Source organism: Oncorhynchus masou, chromosome 18, assembly GCF_036934945.1.
Source record: "Oncorhynchus masou masou isolate Uvic2021 chromosome 18, UVic_Omas_1.1, whole genome shotgun sequence".
NCBI lineage: Eukaryota > Metazoa > Chordata > Actinopteri > Salmoniformes > Salmonidae > Oncorhynchus > Oncorhynchus masou.
In genome coordinates, this window is record NC_088229.1 from 12,996,988 (window position 1) to 13,014,794 (window position 17,807).

At 43.6% G+C, this 17,807-nt stretch overlaps 1 protein-coding gene across 1 annotated transcript in view; it reads left to right on the forward strand.

Annotated features, from left to right (window-relative positions):
* The window catches only part of LOC135503995 (vasopressin V2 receptor-like), a 75,304-nt gene that overhangs the window by 776 nt on the left and 56,721 nt on the right, over window positions 1-17,807 (forward strand). The window lies entirely within an intron of this gene.

Here is a 17,807-nt window from a genome sequence, read left to right on the forward strand (position 1 = left end):
GTGTGTGTGTGTGTGTGTGTGTGTGTGTGTGTGTGTGTGTGTGTGTGTGTGTGTCACAAACAGACTTTGCATACTGACAGACATGATGAGAGACATAGCCTCGACATTCAGATGTGTGTCTCTCGAAAATAAACAGAGTCATGCTATGTAAATGTCGCCAGCTTTATGTCAACACTCCTGATATACTCATCTCAGTTAGTTCATTCCTTGGTGTGTGTGTGTATTGATTCCTATGGAAGGTCCTGAAATATGACTGTGTATAGATCAGCTAAATCATCAGTGTGATCCATTTTTGATCCATTTTGATGTTGATGGAAAATGAGTCTCTCCTTTTGTCTCTCCTTTTGTGACAAGGACATAAAGGCCAGCACGCTATGTGCTCCGTATATCACCTTAGTCTATTGACGCACCCATGCGTCAATCTAAGTAACATAATAAAGAAGCTAGAGATTATTTTTTGTTGCATGGGCTGTGTGTGAATCCGCCACATCCGCCTATGTCAGCCTTCCACATCTGTGGTGGAAGGTGGCCAATCAACAGCGGCGTTTGTCAAACCTTAAGACATCCCAAAAGATCTTCTCACAAAAATGCCTGTATTGTCCGAACGGTTGGCCAGCACACTACATGCTCTGTATATCACATTTGATGACATTGTTTGACCTGATGATACTCTGGATTGAAACGTTGTCATTAAGGAGGTTAAAAGTGGTACAAGGTGATATTTTGATTATTTTTTACCTTTATTTAACTAGGCAAGTCAATTAAGAACAAATTCTTATTTACTATGACAGCCCAAGAACAGTGGGTTCAGGGGCAGAACGACAGCTTTTTACCTTGTCAGCTCAGGGATTTGATCTAGCAACCTTTCGGTTACTAGGCCAATGCTCTAACCACTAGGCTACCTGCCGCCCCAGCTATAAGATGCTATAAGGTGCTATAAGGTGGTATGAGGTGGGATAAGGTGGTATGAGGTGCTATACAGTGGTATAAGGTTGTATAATGTCATATGAGGTGGTATGAGGTGCTATGAGCACTTTCTGTACAGCACTTTGTGACATCAGCTGATGTAATAAGGACTTTATGAATACATTTGATTGATTGATTGATTGATTGATTGATTGATTGATGAGGTGGTATGAGGTGTCATGAGGTGGTATAAGGTGGTATAAGGTGGTACAATGCGGTATTAGGTGGTATGAGGTGGTATAAGGTGGTATAATGTTACCACAGCTGTCTGTTTGTATAAGGTGGGGTGGTATTAGGTGGTATGGGGTGGTATATGGTGGTATATGGTGGTATAATGTTACCACAGCTGTCTGTTTGTATAAGGTGGGGTGGTATTAGGTGGTATGGGGTGGTATATGGTGGTATAAGGTGGTATAATGTTACCACAGCTGTCTGTTTGTATAAGGTGGGGTGGTATTAGGTGGTATGAGGTGCTATATGGTGGTATATGGTGGTATAATGTTACCACAGCTGTCTGTTTGTATAAGGTGGGGTGGTATTAGGTGGTATGGGGTGCTATAAGGTGGTATGAGGTGGTATAAGGTGGTATAATGTTACCACAGCTGTCTGTTTGTATAAGGTGGGGTGGTATTAGGTGGTATGAGGTGCTATAAGGTGGTATGAGGTGGTATAAGGTGGTATAATGTTACCACAGCTGTCTGTTTGTATAAGGTGGGGTGGTATTAGGTGGTATGTGGTGGTTTCCGGTGGTATATGGTGGTTTAATGTTACCACAGCTGTTTGTATAAGGTGGGGTGGTATTAGGTGGTATGTGGTGGAATATGGTGGTATATGGTGGTATATGGTGGTATATGGTGGTATAATGTTACCACAGCTGTCTGTTTGTATAAGGTGGGGTGGTATTAGGTGGTATGAGGTGCTATAAGGTGGTATGGGGTGGTATAAGGTGGTATAATGTTACCACAGCTGTCTGTTTGTATAAGGTGGGGTGGTATTAGGTGGTATGGGGTGGTATATGGTGGTATAAGGTGGTATAATGTTACCACAGCTGTCTGTTTGTATAAGGTGGGGTGGTATAAGGTGGTATGAGGTGCTATAAGGTGGTATGGGGTGGTATAAGGTTGTATAATGTTGCCACAGCTGTCTGTTTGTATAAGGTGGGGTGGTATAAGGTGGTATGAGGTGCTATAAGGTGGTATGGGGTGGTATAAGGTGGTATAATGTTACCACAGCTGTCTGTTTGTGTAAGGTGGGGTGGTATAAGGTGGTATGAGGTGCTATAAGGTGGTATGGGGTGGTATAAGGTGGTATATGGTGGTATAAGGTGGTATAATGTTACCACAGCTGTCTGTTTGTATAAGGTGGGGTATTATAAGGTGGTATTACTCCATTTCAGTGTGCACTTGGTTACCACCCCCCATGTTTCCCTGGGAGGCGAAGCCTGGCACTGTCCCAGCTATTGACGACTGGTTTCGGCGTTGTGAGCGGGTATGGGAGACTGCTCACCGGCATCTGCAGGAAGCCTCTAATACCCAGAAGCGCTTTGCCGACAGACGCCGCCAACCTACGCCACTTTCACCCCGGACAGCTTTTGTGGCTCTTTACTAGAGGCATCCGGCTCCGCCTCCCCTGCAAAAAGTTCTGTCCTCCCTTCATTGGTCTCTTCAAGATAACCCATCACATCAACCCTGTCACGTATTGCCTCCAGTTACCCCATCAGTATAAAATCTCCTCGTCCTTCCATGTGTCTCTATTGAAACCGGCCACCTCCAGTCCTCTTCATCCTCCAGTCCTCTTCATCCTCCAGTCCTCTTCATCCTCCAGTCCTCTTCACCCTCGAGTCCTCTTCATCCTCCAGTCCTCTTCCTCCTCCAGTCCTCTTCATCCTCCCGTCCTCTTCATCCTCCAGTCCTCTTCATCCTCCCGTCCTCTTCATCCCCCCGTCCTCTTCATCCTCCCGTCCTCTTCATCCTCCAGTCCTCTTCATCCTCCCGTCCTCTTCATCCTCCAGTCCTCTTCATCCTCCCGTCCTCTTCATCCTCCTGTCCTCTTCATCCTCCAGTCCTCTTCATCCTCCAGTCCTCTTCATCCTCCCGTCCTCTTCATCCTCCAGTCCTCTTCATCCTCCTGTCCTCTTCATTTTCATCATCCAGTCCTCTTCATCCTCCAGTCTCAACCCACAGTGTGCCCCCACTGGTGGACGTTGGAGGGGAACCTGCCTACGCCATTCAGGCCATCCTTGATTCCAAAAGCCTGAGAGACCGCATCCACTATCTAGTGGACTGGGAAGGATACGGGCCTGAAGACTGGTCCTGGGTCCCTGACTAGGACATCCTCGACCCAGAGATGATTCAGGCATTCCACCGTAACCGTCTGGACGATCCCACTCCCCGACCTCGGGATCGATCCCCAAACTGATCAACGCAGAATGTCGGGTCAGTCCACGACTTTGTCGAACCAGCCTGTCGGACCTCGCCCCCAAGGTAGGCGGCTGACCTCGCCCCCAAGGTAGGCGGCTGACCTCGCCCCCAAGGTAGGCGGCTGACCTCGCCCCCAAGGTCGGAGGCTGACCTCGCCCCCAAGGTAGGCGGCTGACCTCGCCCCCAAGGTAGGCGGCTGCCTCTGCTTCCCAGCCCGCCTGCTCCACACTCCGGTGGTCGACAGGAGGGGGGGGGGTACTGTAAGGTTCTGTATTTAATTTCTTAGTCAACCTTGTGTTCTGTTCATTGTGTTCTTGAACGTAGCCCTGTTCATTGATTTCACCTGTGTTAGTTACTCACCTGATCTCATCAGCTCCTTATTTAGTTCAGTTCATTCTGTTTGTGCCTTTATGAGGTATTGTTCATTTCGACTCTACTAAGCCTTTTCCCAGCTCGTTTGTGAGGACCAGTTGTAGCCTTCAGTCCTAGTTTTGTTTCACCTGCCTGTTTTCCTACCTGTGTATGACCACTGCCTACCTGTGTATGACCACTGCCTACCTGTGTATGACCACTGCCTACCTGTGTATGACCACTGCCTACCTGTGTATGACCACTGCCTGCCTGTGACCACGATTCCTGCCTTCTGCGAAGGCGAAAGAAACACCTGCCACACTGCGCATTACAATATCGCATCCGGCTGTGACTGGGAGTCCCATAGGGCTGCGCACAATTGGCCCAGCATCATCATGAGTTTGGCCGGGGTGGGCTGTCATTGTAAATAAGAATTTGTTCTTAATAACTAACTTGCCTAGTTAAATAAAGGTTAAATAAAACATATAAAAACTAAGGTGGTATGAAGAGTATATAGTGTGTGGACCTTTCTGTTCTTTTCATGTACACCCCTAAGCCCAGTTTTGAGATGTTAGTAGGATTTGGTTATCACTCCAACCATTTCTCCCTACTTCCTTCGCCCTGCTGTAGGGACACTCAGAGGAAGGGCAGGACACGCGTGAGTAGGATGGCCATGCACTGACAGAAAGGTGAGAGCCAAGAGAGGCAGGGAGAAGATATAGACTCACCTTGGTGTGTGGACTCACCTTGGGGTGTGGACTCACCTTGGGGGGTGTGTGTGTGTGTGTGTGTGTGTGTGTGTGTGTGTGTGTGTGTGTGTGTGTGTGTGTGTGTGTGTGTGTGTGTGTGTGTGTGTGTGTGTGTGTGTGTGTGTGTGTGTGTGTTCGCGTGTGTGTGTGTGTTCATGTGTGTGTGTGTGTGTGTGTGTTCTGCCACACTAACCAAACTCTTTTGATGTTGATTAATACATTTATGAACCCCGATAATTATCCAGATATACACTCATAAAGTATTAATAATAGACAGACGGAGACTAAATCTAAAATGGCTTTGATGGCTTTTCATATCGTTCATCTAATAAGGAAAATAATCTTGAAAATCTTCAATCATTAGATTTTATATTTATGTTGATGATCATCCTTATAAATGGATGCTTGTTATTAAGTAAGAAGGTAGTAAATTCTTTAGTAAGTAATTCTTAGTAATTCTTTATGTCAAACACCCAGATGATTCCTCTCATTTCCTTCTTGGCACACTCTACGGTATTGGTATGCATATTTTAATCAGAGGAAAAGACAGATGTTCGAATTGCTTTCTTGTTTGTGCATACTGAGCTTCCATCAGGAAAACGAATGATCGTTTAGTATCAAAGGGTGTTTCTTGTTCTGATGATTCAGTTATACTGAACAAAAATATAAACGCAGCATGCACCAATTTCAACGATTTAACTGAGTTACAGTTTATATAAGGAAATATAAGGAAATTCTTAAAACAACGTTGGTAGAGAAATTAACATTCTATTCTCTGGCAACAGCTCTGGTGGACATTTCTGCAGTCAGCACGCTTGTTGCACGCTCCTTCAAAACTTGAGACATCTGTGGAATTGTGTTGTGTGACAAATCTGCACATTTTAGAGTGGTCTTTTATTGCCCCCAGCACAAGGTGCACCTGTGTAATTATCATGCTATTTATCTTTTTGTGGCTGCAGGGGCAGTATTGAGTAGCGCCCAGAGTAAACTGCTTGCCCCTCAGACCCAGTTGCTAATATATGCATATTGGTATTATTATTGGATAGAAAACACTCTGAAGTTTCTAAAACTGAATGATGTCTGTGAGTATAACAGAACTCATACGGCAGGCAAAAACCTGAGAAAAAATCCAACCAGGAAGTGGGAAATCTGAGGCTGGTCAATTTTCAACTCAGCCCCTATTGAAGTTACAGTGGGATATTGGTCATCTTGCACTTCCTAAGGTTTCCACTAGATGTCAACCGTCTTTAGAAACTTGTTTGAGGCTGTGAAGTGGGGCCAAATGAGAGTGGATTGAGTCAGAGGACTGGCAGCAGTCACACGCTGGTCAAGTGCATTTCTCATGAGAGGTATCTCCCGTTTCTTTGCTTTTCTGAAGACAAAGGAATTCTCAAGGTTGGAATATTATTGAAGATTTATGTTAAAACATCCTAAAGATTGATTCCATACATCGTTTGACAAGTTTCTACAGTCTGTAACGGAACTTTTTGACATTTCGTCTGCAACTAGTGAACGTGCTTTGTGAGTTTTGATTTGTTTACCAAACGCGCTAACAAAAGTAGCTACTTGGACATAAATGATGGACATTATTGAACAAATCAAACATTTATTGTGGGACTGGGATTCCTGGGACTGCATTCTGATGAAGATCATCAAAGGTAAGTGAATATTTATCATGTTATTTCTGACTTCTGTTGACTCCAACATGGATATATGTTTTTGTTCTCTGAGTGCTGTTCTCAGATTATAGCATGGTTTGATTTTCCGTAAAGCTTTTTTGAAAGCTGACACAGCAGTTGCATTAAGGAGAAGTATATCTTTAATTCCATGTATAACAATTGTATTTTCAGCAACATTTATGATGAGTATTTCTCTAAATTGTTGTGGCTCTCTGTAAATTCACTGGAGTTTTTGGAACTACTGAACATAACGCGCCCAATGTATACTGAGATTTTTTGATATAAATATGAACTTTACCAAACAAAACATACATGTATTGTGTAACATGAAGTCCTATGAGTGTCATCTGATGAAGATCATCAAAGGTTAGTGATTAATTTTATCTCTATTTGTGCTTTTTATGACTCCTCTCTTTGGCTGGAAAAATGGCTGTGTTTTTCTGTGGCTTGGCTCTGACCTAACATAATCATTTGTGGTGCTTTCACTGTAATGCCTATTTGAAATCGGACACTTTGGTGGGATTAACAACACGATTACCTTTAAAATGGTATAAGATATTTCTATGCTTGAGGAATTTTAATTATGAGATTTCTGTTGTTTTGAATTTGGTGCCATGCACTTTCACTGGCTGTTGTCATATCGATCACGTTAAAGGGATATGCCACACCTGTCAAGTGGATGGATTATCTTGGGAAAGGAGGAGGTTTCACTAACAGGGATGTAAACAAATTTGTGCACAACATTTTTTTTAAATGTGTTTTTTGTGTGCATATGAAACATTTCTGAGATCTTTTATTTCATCTCATGAAACATGGGACCAACAACTTGCATTTATATTTTTGTTCAGTATACATTTGGAACTTGTGTGGATATGATCCCCTAGTCCAAAATCTTATAGTTTTAGAGATTTTTCCAATAGAATCGTATAGGATTTTGTGTCACCTTTATCAGAATCCTATTGTACTACTTTTGTCTTATTGGAAATAAAAAGTAATCATATTGGATGTTATACGAATCGTGTTGTCCTATAGGATTTTGTGTCACCTTTATCAGAATCCTATTGGATTCCTATTATTGGACTACTTTTCTCTCTATTGGAAATCAAAAGTAACCGATTGGATCTATATTTTTTAAACTATTTTTTAACATGACAAAACATGCACATACAGGTTGAAGACGGAAGTTTACATGCACTTACGTTGGAGTCATTAAAACTTGTTTTTCAACCACACCACAAATTTCTTGTTAATTAACAAACTATAGTTTTGGCAAGTTGGTTAGGACATCTACTTTGTGCATGACACAAGTCATTTTTCCAACAATTGTCCACAGACAGATTATTTCACTTATAATTCACTGTATCACAATTCCATTGGGTCAGAAGTTTACATACACTAAGTTGACTGTGCCTTTAAACAGCTTGGAAAATTCCAGAAAATGATGTCATGGCTTTAGAAACTTCTGATAGGCTAATTGACATAATTTGAGTTAATTGGAGGTGAACCTGTGGATGTATTTCAAGGCCTACCTTCAAACTCAGTGCCTCTTTGCTTGACATCATAGGAAAATCAAAAGAAATCAGTCAAGACTTCAGAAAAACAATTGTAGACCTCCACAAGTCTGGTTCTTCATTCAGCAATTTCCAAATGCCTGAAGGTACCACGTTCATCTGTACAAACAATAGTACGCAAGTATAAACATCATGGGACCACACAGCCGCCATACCGCTCAGGAAGGAGACGCGTTCTGTCTCCTAGAGATGAGCGTACTTTGGTGCGAAAAGTGCAAGTCAATCCCAGAACAACAGCAAAGGACCTTGTGAAGATGCTGGAGGAAACAGGTACAAAAGTATCTATATCCACAGTAAAACAAGTCCAATATCGACATAAACTGAAAGGCCGCTCAGCAAGGAAGAAGCCACTGCTCCAAGCCCACCATGAAAAAGCCAGACTACGGTTTGCAACTGCACATTGGGTCAAAGATCGTACTTTTTGGAGACATGTCCTCTGGTCTGATGAAACAAAAATAGAACTGTTTGGCCATAATGACCATCGTTATGTTTGGAGGAAAAAGGGGGAGGCTTGCAAGCCGAAGAACACCATCCCAACCATGAAGCACTGGGGTGGCAGCATCATGTCGTGGGAGTACTTTGCTGCAGGAGGGACTGGTGCACTTCACAAAATAGATGGCATCATGAGGCTGGAACATTATGTGGACATAATGAAGCAACATCTCAAGACATCAGTCAGGAAGTTAAAGCTTGGTCGCGAATGGGTCTTCCAAATGGACAATGACCCCAAGCAAACTTCCAATGTTGTGGCAAAATGGCTTAAGGACAACAAAGTCAATATATTGGAGTGGCCATCACAAAGCCCTGATCTCAATCCTATAAAGAATTTGTGAGCAGAATGGAAAAAGTGTGTGCGAGCAAGGAGGCCTACAAACCTGACTCAGTTACACCAGCTCTGTCAGGAGGCCTACAAACCTGACTCAGTTACACCAGCTCTGTCAGGAGGCCTACAAACCTGACTCAGTTACACCAGCTCTGTCAGGAGGCCTACAAACCTGACTCAGTTACACCAGCTCTGTCAGGAGGCCTACAAACCTGACTCAGTTACACCAGCTCTGTCAGGAGGCCTACAAACCTGACTCAGTTACACCAGCTCTGTCAGGAGGACTACAAACCTGACTCAGTTACACCAGCTCTGTCAGGAGGCCTACAAACCTGACTCAGTTACACCAGCTCTGTCAGGAGGCCTACAAACCTGACTCAGTTACACCAGCTCTATCAGGAGGAATGGGCCAAAATTCACATAACTTATTGTGGGAAGCTTGCGGAAGGCTACCCAAAACGCTTCACCCAAGTTAAACAATTTAAAGGCAATACTACCAAATACTAATTGAGTGTATGTAAACTTCTGACCCACTGGGAATGTGATGAAAGAAATAAAAGCTGAAATAAATCTCTCTCCAATTATTCTGACATTTCACATTCTTAAAATAAAGTGGTGATCCTAACTGACCTAAGATCGGGAATTTATACAATGAGTAAATGTCAGGAATTGTGAAAACTGAGTTCAAATGTCTTTGGCTAAGTTGTATGTAAACTTCCGACTTCAACTGTACAAACAACAACATACAGACACACACAAACATCCACAGCATCACCCCTTCCCAGACTCACCTGCTCTTAACCCCATCTCACGGGCTGCCTCAAACTGACCTGTTCACCTGGTCCGGGACCTGCTGTTTTCGACTCTCTCTCTCTCTACCCCACCTGCTGTCTCGACCTCTGAATGCTCGGCAATGAAAAGCCAACTGATATAGCCACCTGACCTGTTGCACCCTCTACAACCACCGTGATTAATATTTGACCCTGCTGGTCATCTATGAACGTTTGAACATGTTCAAGGCCTTCATGGCCATGTACTCTTAGAACATGGTCCTCTCTAGGTTTCCTCCTAGGTCCCTGCCTTTCTAGGGAGTTTTTCTTAGCCACCATGTTTCTACATCTGCATTGATAGTTGTTTGGAGTTTCAGGTTGGGTTTCTGTACAGCACTTGTGACATGTGCCGAGGTAAAAAGGGCTTAATGAATACATTTGATTGATTGAACCCAACTAGGGCCGGCTCCAGGCATAAGAGACATAAGCGGTCGCCTAGGGCCCCACGCTGTTAAGCCCCCCCCCCAGTTAGAATAATAGAATAAACAAGGTGCAAATTAGAAATTTGTGCATCAGCCATTTTTCTATTGTTATGTCAGTCACTGACAGTCAGCGAACAATTGTTTTTATTGGTAAATGAGTCTACATCTGTCTACAGTTAATCATGGTACTCACTTAGTAATCATGGTCTAATACCGCCCGGTTACACAGGGAACGTGCCCAGGGGCCCTGAATTAGTCACTCTCATTCAGATATCATCAACATGGCATAAGTCATTGGCAAAATGTGTAGAATTGCAGGAAATGTAGATTAAAATGTATATTTTTCTCTTCACCAACCAAATCTTGCTTAGGGCCCCCAAAAGACTAGAACCGGCCCTAAACCCAACAACCACCTTGGCCATGATGGTCTATTGTGTAAATACAAAGATGTGTGCAAGTCGAACGGTGCCAACCTGAATTGACCATGACTCAAGGAGAGAACCCTCAATGCAAATCAATCAGCTACACAACTGTGTGTAATGCATGTCGGTGAGTAATGGCTGTATCAGTGTGTGCAATGAGGTGTTGTCGGCTCTATTCACATTTAATAGGTTGTTTTGGCAAGGTATGCTATTGTGGGACAAAGATTTCACCTGTATTGTTGCATGTCTTTAATCGTGCTATAAAGGCTGAACTGCTGAAAGGGGAGTTAGAGAGAGATTGAGTGGACAGATTGATGATGTGGGAGCTACAGGATACTTCAGGAGATCAAGAGAAGCCAGCTTCTGGATTTGACTTTCACAGTATAGGCTGCATAGAGAGTGTTTTGGACATGCCGTCCTCCGCAAACCGATAATGATTAATATGGACTGAAAGTTCATTTGACTTTCAAATCGACTGGACAAGGTCACAAAAAGGCAATACAACTCTTAAGTGAGTAGTCGGGGTTCTGATAGTTTGTGGTGTGGGAGAGTTGAAGTGTAGGTGGACAGCTAGAGGACAACACCAGTCTATAATGGTAATGTTCTGTTCCCATGTGTTCCAGAACAGAATACTGATCAGAGGTTCTAGAAGTGCACGGCACCCACAGTGTGTGTCAGCGACTGAATCATCCTGGCTCAGCTGAATAATGTGTTACTGATTGGTATGTAAGTAAAGTATTTGACAATATGGAACGAGCTGAGCAGTGTAGCATACAGCCGACTGCTCCACTTTAACGCTGCTTGCTTGGTTGGTTCCCAGTACAACATGTCGTAAGACAGAAAGCTCACACACAAAAGGTTGAGCCATGCATTTTTTCCAGGGAGGCAGGCAGATAGCTCTGTTGTTGCATGTGTGTGTGTGTGTGTGTGTGTGTTCTTAACTGACTTGCCTAGTTAAATAAAGGCAAGAAAATAAAATATTTCTTATTGGACCATCATGGTTATTTATTTTTTACCTTTATTTAACTAGGCAAGTCAGTTAAGAACAAATTCTTATTTTCAATGACGGCCTAGGAACAGTGGGTTAACTGCCTGTTCAGGGGCAGAACGACAGATTTGTACCTGGTCAGCTCGGGGATTTGAACTTGCAACCTTTCGGTTACTAGTCCAACACTCTAACCACTAGGCTACCCTGCCCCCTCTACACTCTAACCACTAGGCTACCCTGCCCCCTGCCCCCTCTACACTCTAACCACTAGGCTACCCTGCCGCCACAAACTTATGTGGTTATATGGTTACTTTGACAATGTAAGTGTCAAAAAGAAGAAGAGAAAGATGAAAAGAGAGAAAAGTTGGAAAGACAGACAGACCGACAGACGGACAGACGGACAGACGGACAGGCGGACGGACAGACGGACAGACGGACAGGTGGACAGATGGACAGACAAGTGGACAGACGGACAGACAAGTGGACAGACAGACAGACAAGTGGACAGACAGACAGACAAGTGGACAGACAGACAGACAGACAGACAGACAGACAGACAGACAGACAGACAGACAGACAAGTGGACAGACAGACGAACGGACAGAGACAGATAGACGGAGACAGACAGAGACATGGACATAGACAGAGAGTGAGATGGAGACAGAGATGGTCAGGCAGGGAACACAGAGACAGACGAACGGACAGAGACAGACGAACGGACAGAGACAGATAGACGGAGACAGACAGAGACATGGACATAGACAGAGAGTGAGATGGAGACAGAGATGGTCAGGCAGGGAACACAGAGACAGATAGACGGAGACAGACAGAGACATGGACATAGACAGAGACATGGACATAGACAGAGATGGTCAGGCAGGGAACACAGAGACAGATGAACGGACAGAGACAGATAGACGGAGACAGACAGAGACATGGACATAGACAGAGACATGGACATAGACAGAGATGGTCAGGCAGGGAACACAGAGACAGACGAACGGACAGAGACAGATAGACGGAGACAGACAGAGACATGGACATAGACAAAGACATGGACATAGACAGAGATGGTCAGGCAGGGAACACAGAGACAGATAGACGGAGACAGACAGAGACATGGACATAGACAGAGACATGGACATAGACAGAGATGGTCAGGCAGGGAACACAGAGAGAGATAGACGGAGACAGACAGAGACATGGACATAGACAGAGACATGGACATAGACAGAGACATGGACATAGACAGAGATGGTCAGGCAGGGAACACAGAGAGAGATAGACGGAGACAGACAGAGACATGGACATAGACAGAGACATGGACATAGACAGAGATGGTCAGGCAGGGAACACAGAGAGAGATAGACGGAGACAGACAGAGACATGGACATAGACAGAGACATGGACATAGACAGAGATGGTCAGGCAGGGAACACAGAGAGAGATAGACGGAGACAGACAGAGACATGGACATAGACAGAGACATGGACATAGACAGAGATGGTCAGGCAGGGAACACAGAGAGAGATAGACGGAGACAGACAGAGACATGGACATAGACAGAGACATGGACATAGACAGAGATGGTCAGGCAGGGAACACAGAGAGAGATAGACGGAGACAGACAGAGACATGGACATAGACAGAGACATGGACATAGACAGAGACATGGACATAGACAGAGATGGTCAGGCAGGGAACACAGAGAGAGATAGACGGAGACAGACAGAGACATGGACATAGACAGAGAGTGAGATGGAGACAGAGACATGGACATAGACAGAGACATGGACATAGACAGAGACATGGACATAGACAGAGACATGGACATAGACAGAGACATGGACATAGACAGAGATGGTCAGGCAGGGAACACAGAGAGAGATAGACGGAGACAGACAGAGACATGGACATAGACAGAGTGAGATGGAGACAGAGATGGTCAGGCAGGGAACACAGAGAGAGATAGACGGAGACAGACAGAGACATGGACATAGACAGAGTGAGATGGAGACAGAAATGGTCAGGCAGGGAACAAGAGAGAGAGGTTTGAAAGTTCTTCCATTTTAGCAGACAATATTTTCAAAAAAATATTTTTAGCTCTGAAGTTGAACCAACCGTTTTTATGAATGCCCGTACAGTATAACTCTGTCTAATTAGTGCTACCTGCTCGCTCTGCCAACCAAACTCAAACCCACTGCTCTTCTCTGTGTGTGTCTGCGTGTTTTTCCACACGTGTGTGCCTGCGTGCATGCGTATGTGAGTGTGTGAAAAGGCGACATTCACATTTCGCACATTTCACATTCACAGTCTCACAGCACATTTGGCACATGTATCATTGAGCCTGGTCTGACAGATGGAACATGTGTGAGCGGAGACAGAGAAGGAGAGAAAGACAGAATATTCCTTTGGAAATTTTGTGAGTGTAATGTTTACTTCACTTTTGCTTGTTATCTATTTCACTTGCTATGGCAATGTAAACATATATTTCCCATTAAAATAAAGCCCTTTGAAATGAAATTGAATTGAACTGACAGAGAGCGCAAGAGAGAGATAAAGAGAGAGAGGCATAGAGAGGAAAACAGAGAGGAGGAGATGGTGAAGGTTGTAACCGATCCCTACAATGTTTTCTTCAGCACTGTAACTACCTGTTTGGAGTCAGGGTAAATCCCTAAGGCACTAAAAACATTTCTATAAGCTTCTTTAAGATAGAGGGAGAGGGGGAGAAAAAGAGGGAGAGGAGAGGGGGACAGAGAGGCATGTATGGAGGTGTGAAGGGGGACAGGAAAACGGATGGTTCCAGAAGGAAAGCAGGAGGCATGGATCAGGTTTATTTGTTTTAATCAGAGTAAAAGCTGCAGCCGTTATGTCAATATCAAATCATTTCTGGGTAACAATTAAGTACCTTACTGTAATAGATTTCCTTTTAAACGGCCAAAAATAGCTATTTTTGTTGTTGCAAAAAAACGATTCTCAAGCAAGAATTTTGCTAGGACTGTCTGGGAGTGGTCTGACTGGGGAGGGGAAAATGGAAAACTAGCTGTTATTGGCAGAGAGGTTTGGAACTCTCTTTGTTATTGGTCTATTAACCAATTTACCGCAAGGTGATGTAACCATGGAAAGCCGAAACTCCCGCCCATGAGAACCTGCTGATTAGAAGTTCCTGTGTAGATTTGTATTTTCAACCAGCAACTATCAAGAAATAACACTGATACATTTTTTCACACCTTTACAGTGTTAGTTAGATGTTGTACAATATGATAAAAAAAACTGAATTTGGACTTTACTGGGCCTTTAAGGTAAATAAAGGCTCTGAGCGGAGTGTGTGGCTGGGCTACAGACCATCTCACAAAATATGACGGAACAATTTCTAGTTTGCACGAAGGTTGTAAATGGGAGTGCTTGTTTTCTGCCAGTGAGATTAGCAGATATTGTGTGTGTGTGTGTGTGTGTGTGTGTGTGTGTGTGTGTGTGTGTGTGTGTGTGTGTGTGTGTGTGTGTGTGTGTGTGTGTGTGTGTGTGTGTGTGTGTGTGTGTGTGTGTGTGTGTGTGTGTGCGTGCGTGCGTGCGTGCGTGCGTGTGCGGTGCAGCTCTTCACCACATGGCTCCGAAAGCCTTTTTTGGAGTGGTAAAGTCACCATTCATCAGTGAAAATCATGCTTATCGTGCATTTCGTGTAACATAGAGGCAGGGTTGCACGGGAAGAGGATTTTTTGATTTATTTTATTATCTGAGAACAATATGACCCAAATAGCCTCCTCTTCCTTATATCAAATCAAATCAAATCAAATTTTATTTGTCACATACACATGGTTAGCAGATGTTAATGAGCGTGTAGCGAAATGCTTGTGCTTCTAGTTCCGACAATGCAGTAGTAACCAACAAGTAATCTAACTAACAATTCCTAAACTACTGTCTTATACACAGTGTAAGGGGATAAAGAATATGTACATAAGGATATATGAATGAGTGATGGTACAGAGCAGCATAGGCAAGATACAGTAGATGGTATCGAGTACAGTATATACATATGAGATGAGTATGTAAACAAAGTGGCATAGTTAAAGTGGCTAGTGATACATGTATTACATAAGGATGCAGTCGATGATATAGAGTACAGTATATACGTATGCATATGAGATGAATAATGTAGGGTAAGTAGCAATATATAAGGTAGCATTGTTTAAAGTGGCTAGTGATATATTTACATCATTTCCCATTAATTCCCATTATTAAAGTGGCTGGAGTTGAGTCAGTGTCAGTGTGTTGGCAGCAGCCACTCAATGTTAGTGGTGGCTGTTTAACAGTCTGATGGCCTTGAGATAGAAGCTGTTTTTCAGTCTCTCGGTCCCAGCTTTGATGCACCTGTACTGACCTCGCCTTCTGGATGATAGCGGGGTGAACAGGCAGTGGCTCGGGTGGTTGATGTCCTTGATGATCTTTATGGCCTTCCTGTAACATCGGGTGGTGTAGGTGTCCTGGAGGGCAGGTAGTTTGCCCCCGGTGACGCGTTGTGCAGACCTCACTACCCTCTGGAGAGCCTTACGGTTGAGGGCGGAGCAGTTGCCGTACCAGGCGGTGATACAGCCCGCCAGGATGCTCTCGATTGTGCATCTGTAGAAGTTTGTGAGTGCTTTTGGTGACAAGCCAAATTTCTTCAGCCTCCTGAGGTTGAAGAGGCGCTGCTGCGCCTTCTTCACGATGCTGTCTGTGTGAGTGGACCAATTCAGTTTGTCTGTGATGTGTATGCCGAGGAACTTAAAACTTGCTACTCTCTACTACTGTTCCATCGATGTGAATAGGGGGGTGTTCCCTCTGCTATTTCCTGAAGTCCATAATCATCTCCTTAGTTTTGTTGACGCTGAGTGTGAGGTTATTTTCCTGACACCACACTCCGAGGGCCCTCACCTCCTCCCTGTAGGCCGTCTCGTCGTTGTTGGTAATCAAGCCTACTACTGTTGTGTCGTCCGCAAACTTGATGATTGAGTTGGAGGCGTGCGTGGCCACGCAGTCGTGGGTGAACAGGGAGTACAGGAGAGGGCTCAGAACGCACCCTTGTGGGGCCCCAGTGTTGAGGATATAACGCCTTATATAGGTCTCTTTTACAAATGTGCCTTTTATAATGCAATATAAAATAACATGATCAACAGTGTCAAAAGCTTTAGACAGGTCCACAAACAAAGCAGCACATTTCATTGTAGTGTCTGAAGCGTTGACAAGATCATTAATAACTCCAGTGGTTGCTGTAATAGTGCTCTTCCCAGGCCTAAACCCTGACCGGTTTACATTCAAAATACATTTCTCAGATAAAAAAAGGTTTACATTTAGCAAGGTTGCACCCTTGACAACCACTGTGATTACTATTATTTGACCCTGCTGGTCATTTATGAACATTTGAACATCTTGGCCATGTTCTGTTATAATCTCCACCCAGCACAGCCAGAAGAGGATTGGCCACCCCTCATAGCCTGGTTCCTCTCTAGGTTTATTCCTAGGTTCCTGCCTTTCTAGGGAGTTTTTCCTAGCCACCGTGCTTCTACACCTGCATTGCTTGCTGTTTGGGGTTTTAGGCTGGGTTTCTGTACTTTGGGATATCAGCTGATGTAAGAAGGGTTTTTATAAATAAATACATTTGATTTGTTTGATTTGATTCGAGAAGGCAGCCTTGAAATGGGGCGATAATGATGAAGATCCCTACTATGCCCACTCTTATGGCGTGGCAGAACAAGAGATGATTTCCATACTTCTGGAATATTCCCTGAGAACAATGTTGAATTAAAAATGTGGGTTATTGAGCCAACAATGTTGAGAGCTGCACACTGAAGCAGACCAAATTAAATTAAATTAAATTAAATGTTATTGGTCACATACACAACAGCAGATGTTATTGTGAGTGTAGTGAAATGCTTATAATTCTAGATCTGAAAGTGCAGCAGTATCTAACAGGTCATATCTAACATTTCCACAACAAAACCCAATATCTAACAAATTCCTAATACACACAGTCGAGTAAAGGAATGGGATGAGAATATATAAGTATAAAATATATGGAAGAGCAGTGACAGAGCGGCTAAGATGCAATAGATAGTGAAGAACAGATAGTGAAGGATACAGTATACAGTATATACAGTGAGGGAAACAAGTATTTGATCCCCTGCTGATTTTGTACGTTTGCCCACTGACAAAGAAATGATCAGTCTATAATTTTAATGGTAAGTTTATTTGAACAGTGAGAGACAGAAAAACAACAACAAATATTGAGAAAAATGCATGTCAAAAATGTTATAAATTAATTTGCATTTTAATAAGGGAAATATGTATTTGACCCCTCTGCAAAACATGACTTAGTACATGGTGGCAAAACCCTTGTTGGCAATCACAGAGGTCAGATGTTTCTTGTAATTGGCCACCAGGTTAAGTCATTAAGGTTTTGAGGCTGACGTTTGGCAACTCGAACCTTCAGCTTCCTCCACAGATTTTCTATGGGATTAAGGTCTGGAGACTGGCTCGGCCACTCCAGGACCTTAATGTGCTTCTTCTTGAGCCACTCCTTTGTTGCCTTGGCTGTGTGTTTTGGGTCATT